Source organism: Haemaphysalis longicornis, unplaced genomic scaffold, assembly GCF_048455015.1.
Source record: "Haemaphysalis longicornis isolate Haplotype H1 unplaced genomic scaffold, Haemaphysalis longicornis Haplotype H1 scaffold_6, whole genome shotgun sequence".
NCBI lineage: Eukaryota > Metazoa > Arthropoda > Arachnida > Ixodida > Ixodidae > Haemaphysalis > Haemaphysalis longicornis.
In genome coordinates, this window is record NW_027526407.1 from 195,050,858 (window position 1) to 195,059,363 (window position 8,506).

The 8,506-nt window shown below is 47.4% G+C and overlaps 1 non-coding gene across 1 annotated transcript; it reads left to right on the forward strand.

Moving 5' to 3' along the window:
- Nucleotides 1–8,434: 8,434 nt before the first annotated feature.
- Trnak-uuu (transfer RNA lysine (anticodon UUU)) lies at nucleotides 8,435–8,506 on the forward strand. Its single transcript has one exon. It is a non-coding gene; the product is annotated as a tRNA-Lys (tRNA).

Genomic DNA, 8,506 nt, shown 5'->3' on the forward strand with positions numbered 1-8,506 from the left:
TGCCTAGGTAGCATAAGAGGGCTTCCCGCCAGTTACCCGCTCATGACAGGCTTTAGACGTTGGAGTCACGCCCCGAGGGTTGAAAAGAAGGTCGCCTTCTCCCCGTGGAGTCAGAGTGGCGATGGCTACCACCCTCAAGTGTCAGATACACTTCTAGTAAATATGAATAGCCCAGAAAGCGAAGGAGAACACAGTCGCCCAGATAGCCGAATTGGTAAGGCATTCGACATGTAATCGAAAGGCGTGGGTTCGGTCCCCACTCTGGGCGCGTGTTTTTTTTTTCTTTCTTCTGTATATTAAAAAAAATGTTTAGTTCATTAACCGTAGTAAAAAAGAAAAGAGCCTAACCACACCCCTATACCTGCTTTGGCGTTGTAGACTGCTGACCTATCTTTCTGCATTTCCTCAACGAGCCCCTCATTTCCTTACTATGTTATTCTGCGAAAGCCTAGCGAGGGTCTCGGTTCTGGCAGCCTTGATGCCTAGGTAGCATAAGAGGGCTTCCCGTCAGTTACCCGCTCATGACAGGCTGTAGACGTTGGAGTCACGGCCCAGGTGGTTGAAAAGAAGGTCCCCTTCTCCCCGTGTAGTCAGAGTGGCGATGGCTACCTTCCTCAAGTGTCAGATACACTTCTAGTAAATATAAATAGCCCAGAAAGCGACGGAGAACACAGTCGCCCAGATAGCCGAATTGGTAAGGCATTCGGCATGTAATCAAAAAGCGTGGGTTCGGTCCTCACACTGGGCGCGTGTTTTTTTTTCTTTCTTCTGTATATTAAAAAAATGTTTAGTTCATTAACCGTAATGAAAAGACAAGAGCCTAACCACACCCCTATACCTGCTTTGGCGTTGTAGACCACTGACCTATCTTTCTGCATTTCCTCAACGAGCCCCTCATTTTCTTACTATATTATTCTGCGAAAGCCTAGCGAGTGTCTCGGTTCTGGCAGCCTTGATGCCTAGGTAGCATAAGAGGGCTTCCCGCCAGTTACCCGCTCATGACAGGCTGTAGACGTTGGAGTCACGCCCCGGGGGTTGAAAAGAAGGTCCCCTTCTCCCCGTGTAGTCAGAGTGGTGATGGCTACCACCCTCAAGTGTCAGATACACTTCTAGTAAATATAAATAGCCCAGAAAGCGAAGGAGAACACAGTCGCCCAGATAGCCGAATTGGTAAGGCATTCGACATGTAATCGAACGGCGTGGGTTCGGTCCCCACTCTGGGCGCGTGTTTTTCTTTCTTCTGTATATTAAAAAAATGTTTAGTTCATTAACCGTAATAAAAAAGAAAAGAGCCTAACCACACCCCTATACCTGCTTTGGCATTGTAGACTGCTGACCTATCTCTCTGCATTTCCTCAACGAGCCCCTCATTTTCTTACTATATTATTCTGCGAAAGCCTAGCGAGGGTCTCGGTTCTGGCAGCCTTGATGCCTAGGTAGCATAAGAGGGCTTCCCGCCAGTTACCCACTCATGACAGGCTGTAGACGTTGGAGTCACGCCCCGGGGGTTGAAAAGAAGGTCCCCTTCTCCCCGTGTATTCAGAGTGGCGATGGCTACCACCCTGAAGTGTCAGATACACTTCTAGTAAATATAAATAGCCCAGAAAGCGAAGGAGAACACATTCGCCCAGATAGCCGAATTTGTAAGGCATTCGGCATGTAATCAAAAAGCGTGGGTTCGGTCCTCACACTGGGCGCGTGTTTTTTTTCTTTCTTCTGTATATTAAAAAAATGTTTAGTTCATTAACCGTAATAAAAAAGAAAAGAGCCTAACCACACCCCTATACCTGCTTTGGCATTGTAGACTGCTGACCTATCTCTCTGCATTTCCTCAACGAGCCCCTCATTTTCTTACTATATTATTCTGCGAAAGCCTAGCGAGGGTCTCGGTTCTGGCAGCCTTGATGCCTAGGTAGCATAAGAGGGCTTCCCGCCAGTTACCCACTCATGACAGGCTGTAGACGTTGGAGTCACGCCCCGGGGGTTGAAAAGAAGGTCCCCTTCTCCCCGTGTATTCAGAGTGGCGATGGCTACCACCCTGAAGTGTCAGATACACTTCTAGTAAATATAAATAGCCCAGAAAGCGAAGGAGAACACAGTCGCCCAGATAGCCGAATTGGTAAGGCATTCGGCATGTAATCAAAAATCGTGGGTTCGGTCCTCACACTGGGCGCGTGTTTTTTTTCTTTCTTCTGTATATTAAAAAAATGTTTAGTTCATTAACCGTAATAAAAAAGAAAAGAGCCTAACCACACCCCTATACCTGCTTTGGCGTTGTAGACTGCTGACTTATCTTTCTGCATTTCCTCAACGAGCCCCTCATTTTCTTACTATATTATTATGCGAAAGCCTAGTGAGGGTCTCAGTTCTGGCAGCCTTGATGCCTAGGTAGCATAAGAGGGTTTCCCGCCATTTACCCGCTCATGACAGGCTGTAGACGTTGGAGTCACGCCCCGGGGGTTGAAAAGAAGGTCCCCTTCTCGCCGTGTAGTCAGAGTGGCGATGGCTACCACCCTCAAGTGTCAGATACACTTCTAGTAAATATAAATAGCCCAGAAAGCGAAGGACAACACAGTCGCCCAGATAGCCGAATTGGTAAGGCATTCGACATGTAAAAGAAAGGCGTGGGTTCGGTCCCCACTCTGGGCAAGTGTTTTTCTTTCTTTCTTCTGTATATTAAAAAAAATGTTTAGTTCATTAACCGTAATAAAAAAGAAAAGAGCCTAACCACACCCCTATACCTGCTTTGGCGTTGTACACTGCTGACCTATCATTCTGCATTTCCTCAAAGAGCCCCTCATTTCCTTACTATATTATTCTACGAAAGCCTAGCGAGGGTCTCGGTTCTGGCAGCCTTGATGCCTAGGTAGCATAAGAGGGCTTCCCGCCAGTTACCCGCTCATGACAGGCTGTAGACGTTGGAGTCACGCCCCGGGGGTTGAAAAGAAGGTCCCCTTCTCCCCGTGTAGTCAGAGTGGCGATGGCTACCACCCTCAAGTGTCAGACACACTTCTACTAAATATAAATAGCCCAGAAAGCTATGGATAACACAGTCGCCCAGATAGCCGAATTGGTAAGGCATTCGACATGTAATCGAAAGGCGTGGGATCGGTCCCCACTCTGGGCGCGTTTTTTTCTTTCTTTCTTCTGTATATAAAAAAAATGTTTAGTTCATTAACCGTAATAAAAAAGAAAAGAGCCTAACCACACCCCTATACCTGCTTCGGCGTTGTAGACTGCCGACCTATCTTTCTGCATTTCCTTAACGAGCCCCTCATCTCCTTACTATATTATTCTGCGAAAGCCTATCGAGGGTCTCGGTTCTGGCAGCCTTGATGCCTAGGTAGCATAAGAGGGCTTCCCGCCAGTTACCCGCTCATGACAGGCTGTAGACGTTGGAGTCACGCCCCGGGGGTTGAAAAGAAGGTCCCCTTCTCCCCGTGTGGTCAGAGTGGCGATGGCTACCACCCTCAAGTGTCAGATACACTTCTAGTAAATATAAATAGCCCAGAAAGCGAAGGAGAACACAGTCGCCCAGATAGCCGAATTGGTAAGGCATTCGACATGTAATCGAAAAGCGTGGGTTCGGTCCCCACACTGGGCGCGTGTTTTTCTTTCTTTCTTCTGTATATTAAAAAAAAGTTTAGTTCATTAACCGTAATGAAAAGACAAGAGCCTAACCACACCCCTATACCTGCTTTGGCGTTGCAGACCACTGACCTATCTTTCTGCATTTCCTCAACGAGCCCCTCGTTTCCTTACTATATTATTATGCGAAAGCCTAGCGAGGGTCTCAGTTCTGCAGCCTTGATGCCTAGGTAGCATAAGAGGGTTTCCCGCCATTTACCCGCTCATGACATACTGTAGACGTTGGAGTCACGCCCCGGGGGTTGAAAAGAAGGTCCCCTTCTCGCCGTGTAGTCAGAGTGGCGTTGGCTACCACCCTCAAGTGTCAGATACACTTCTAGTAAATATATATAGCCCAGAAAGCGAAGGAGAAGACAGTCGCCCAGATAGCCGAATTGGTAAGGCATTCGACATGTAATCGAAAGGCGTGGGTTCGGTCCCCACTCTGGGCGCGTGTTTTTCTTTCTTCTGTATATTAAAAAAAACGTTTAGTTCATTAACCGTAATAAAAAAGAAAAGAGCCTAACCACACCCCTATACCTGCTTTGGCGTTGTAGACTGCTGACCTATCTTTCTGCATTTCCTCAACGAGCCCCTCATTTCCTTACTATATTATTCTGCGAAAGCCTAGCGAGGGTCTCGGTTCTGGCAGCCTTGATGACTATGTAGCTTAGGAGGGCTTCCCGCCAGTTACCCGCGCATGACAGGCTGTAGACGTTGGAGTCACGCCCCGGTGGTTGAAAAGAAGGTCCCCTTCTCCCCGTGTAGTCTGAGTGGCGATGGCTACCACCCTCAAGTGTCAGATACACTTCTAGTAAATATAAATAGCCCAGAAAGCGAAGGAGAACACAGTCGCCCAGATAGCCGAATTGGTAAGGCATTCGACATGTAATCGAAAGGCGTGGGTTCGGTCCCCACTCTGGGCGCGTGTTTTTCTTTCTTTCTTCTGTATATTAAAAAAATGTTTAGTTCATTAACCGTAATAAAAAAGAAAAGACCCTAACCACACCCCTATACCTGCTTTGGCGTTGTAAACTGCTGACCTATCTTTCTGCATTTCCTCAACGAGCCCCTCATTTTCTTACTATATTATTCTGCGAAAGCCTAGCGAGGGTCTCGGTTCTGGCAGCCTTGATGCCTAGGTAACATAAGAGGGCTTCCCACCAGTCACCCGCTTATGACAGGCTGTAGACGTTCGAGTCACGCCCCGGGGGTTGACAAGAAGGTCACCTTCTCCCCGTGTAGTCAGAGTGGCGCTGGCTACCACCCTCAAGCGTCAGATACACTTCTAGTAAATATAAATACCCCAGAAAGTGAAGGAGAACACAGTCGCCCAGATAGCCGAATTGGTAAGGCATTCGACATGTAATCGAAAGGCGTGGGTTCGGTCCCCACTCTGTGCGCGTGTTTTTCTTTCTTTCTTTCTTCTGTATATTAAAAAAAATGTTTACTTCATTACCCGTAGTGAAAAACAAAAGAGCCTAACCACACCCCTATGCCTCCTTTGGCGTTGTAGACTGCTGACCTATCTTTCTATATATATATATATATATATATATATATATATATACATTTATTTAAATATCTGACACTTGATCTGACACTTGAGGGTGGTAGCCATCGCCACTCTGACTACACGGGGAGAAGGGGACCTTCTTTTCAACCCCCGGGGCGTGACTCCAACGTCTACAGCCTGTCATTAGCGGGTAACTGGCGGGAAGCCCTCTTATGCTACCTAGGCATCAAGGCTGCCACAACCGAGACCCTCGCTAGGCTTTCGCTGAATAATATAGTAAGGAAATGAGGGGCTCGTTGAGGAAATGCAGAAAGATAGGTCAGCAGTCTACAACGCCAAAGCAGGTATAGGGGTGTGGTTAGGCTCTTTTCTTTTTTATTACGGTTAATGAACTAAACATTTTTTTAATATACAGAAGAAAGAAAGAAAAACACGCGCCCAGAGTGGGGACCGAGCCCACGCTTACATGTCGAATGCCTTCCCAATTCGGCTATCTGGTCGACTGTGTTCTCCTTCGCTTTCTGGGCTATTTATATTTACTAGAAGTGTATCTGACACTTGAGGGTGGTAGCCATCGCCACTCTGACTACACGGGGTGAAGGGGACCTTCTTTTCAACCCCCAGGGCGTGACTCCAATGTCTACAGCCTGTCATGAGCGGGTAACTGGCGGGAAGCCCTCTTATGCTACCTAGGCATCAAGGCTGCCAGAACCGAGAACCTCGCTAGGCTTTCGCAGAATAATATAGTAAGGAAATGAGGGGCTCGTTGAGGAAATGCAGAAAGATAGGTCAGCAGTCTACAACGCCAAAGCAGGTATAGGGGTGTGGTTAGGCTCTTTTCTTTTTCATTACGGGTAATGAACTAAACATTTTTTTAATATACAGAAGAAAGAAAGAAAAACACGCGCCCAGAGTGGGGACCGAAACCACGATTGTCGATTACATGTAGAATGCCTTACCAATTCGGCTATCTGGGCGACTGTGTTCTCCTTCGTTTTCTGGGATATTTATATTTACTAGAAGTGTATCTGACACTTGAGGGTGGTAGCCATCGCCACTCTGACTACACGGGGAGAAGGGGACCTTCTTTTCAACCCCCGGGGGGGTGACTCCAACGTCTACAGCCTGTCATGAGCGGGTAACTGGCGGGAAGCCCTCTTATGCTACCTAGGCATCATGGCTGCCAGAACCGAGACCCTCGCTAGGTTTCGCAGAATAATATAGTAAGGAATGAGGGGCTCGTTGAGGAAATGCAGAAAGATAGGTCAGCAGTCTACAACGCCAAAGCAGGTATAGGGGTGTGGTTAGGCTCTTTTCTTTTTTATTACGGTTAATGAACTAAACATTTTTTTTAATATACAGAAGAAAGAAAGAAAAACAGGCGCCCAGAGTGGGGACAGAACCCACACCTTTCGATTACATGTCGAATGCCTTACCAATTCTCCTATCTGGGCGACTGTGTTCTCCTTCGCTTTCTGGGCTATTTATATTTACTAGAAGTGTATCTGACACTTGAGGGTGGTAGCCATCGCCACTCTGACTACACGGGGAGAAGGGGACCTTCTTTTCAACCCCCGGGGCGTGACTCCAACCCCTACAGCCTGTCATGAGCGGGTAACTGGCGGGAAGCCCTCTTATGCTACCTAGGCATCAAGGCTGCCAGAACCGAGACCCTCGCTAGGCTTTCGCAGAATAATATAGTAAGTAAATGAGGGGCTCGTTGAGGAAATGCAGAAAGATAGGTCAGCATTCTACAATGCCAAAGCAGGTATAGGGGTGTGGTTAGCCTCTTTTCTTTTTTATTGCGGTTAATGAACTAAACATTTTTTTTAATATACAGAAGAAAGAAAAACACGCGCCTAGAGTGGGGACCGAACCATTCGACATGTAATCGAAAGGCGTGGGTTCGGTCCCCACACTGGGCGCGTGTTTTTCTTCCTTTCTTCTGTATAATAAAAAAAATGTTTAGTTCATTAACCGTAATAAAAAGAAAAGAGCATAACCACCCCCCTATACCTGCTTTGGCGTTGTAGACTGCAGACCTATCTTTCTGCATTTCCTCAACGAGCCCCTCATTTCCTTACTATATTATTCTGCGAAAGCCTAGCGAGGGTCTCGGTTCTGGCAGCCTTGATGCCTAGGTAGCATAAGAGGGCTTCCCGCCAGTTACCCGCTCATGGCAGGCTTTAGACGTTGGAGTCACGCCCCGAGGGTTGAAAAGAAGGTCCCCTTCTCCCCGTGTAGTCAGAGTGGCGATGGCTACCACCTTCAAGTGTCAGATACACTTCTAGTAAATATAAATAGCCCAGAAAGCGAAGGAGAACACAGTCGCCCAGATAGCCGAATTGGTAAGGCATTCGACATGTAATCGAAAGGCGTGGGTTCGGTCCCCACTCTGGGCGCGTGTTTTTTTTTCTTTCTTCTGTATATTAAAAAAAAATGTTTAGTTCATTAACCGTAATAAAAAAGAAAAGAGCCTAACCACACCCCTATACCTGCTTTGGCGTTGTAGACTGCTGACCTATCTTTCTGCATTTCCTCAACGAGCCCCTCATTTCCTTACTATATTATTCTGCGAAAGCCTAGCGAGGGTCTCGGTTCTGGCAGCCTTGATGCCTAGGTAGCATAAGAGGGCTTCCCGCAAGTTACCCGCTCATGACAGGCTGTAGACGTTGGAGTCACGCCCCGGGGGTTGAAAAGAAGGTCCCCTTCTCCCCGGGTAGTCAGAGTGGCGATGGCTACCTTCCTCAAGTGTCAGATACACTTCTAGTAAATATAAATAGCCCAGAAAGCGAAGGAGAACACAGTCGCCCAGATAGCCGAATTGGTAAGGCATTCGACATGTAATCGAAAGGCGTGGGTGCGGTCCCCACTCTGGGCGCGTGTTTTTCTTTCAATCTTTCTTCTGTATATTAAAAAAAATGTTTAGTTCATTAACAGTAATAAAAAAGAAAAGAGCGTAACCACACCCCTATACCTGCTTTGGCGTTGTACACTGCTGACCTATCTTTCTGCATTTTCTCAACGAGCCCCTCATTTCCTTACTATATTATTCTGCGAAAGCCTAGCAAGGGTCTCGGTTCTGGCAGCCTTTATGGCTAGGTAGCATAAGAGGGCTTCCCGCCAGTTACCCGCTCATTACAGGCTGTAGACGTTGGAGTCACGCCCCGGGGGTTGAAATGAAGGTCCCCTTCTCCCCGTGTAGTCAGAGTGGCGATGGCTACCTTCCTCAAGTGTCAGATACACTTCTAGTAAATATAAATAGCCCAGAAAGCGACGGAGAACACAGTCGCCCAGATAGCCGAATTAGTAAGGCATTCGACATTTCATCGAAAGGCGTGGGTTCGGTCCCCACTCTGGGCG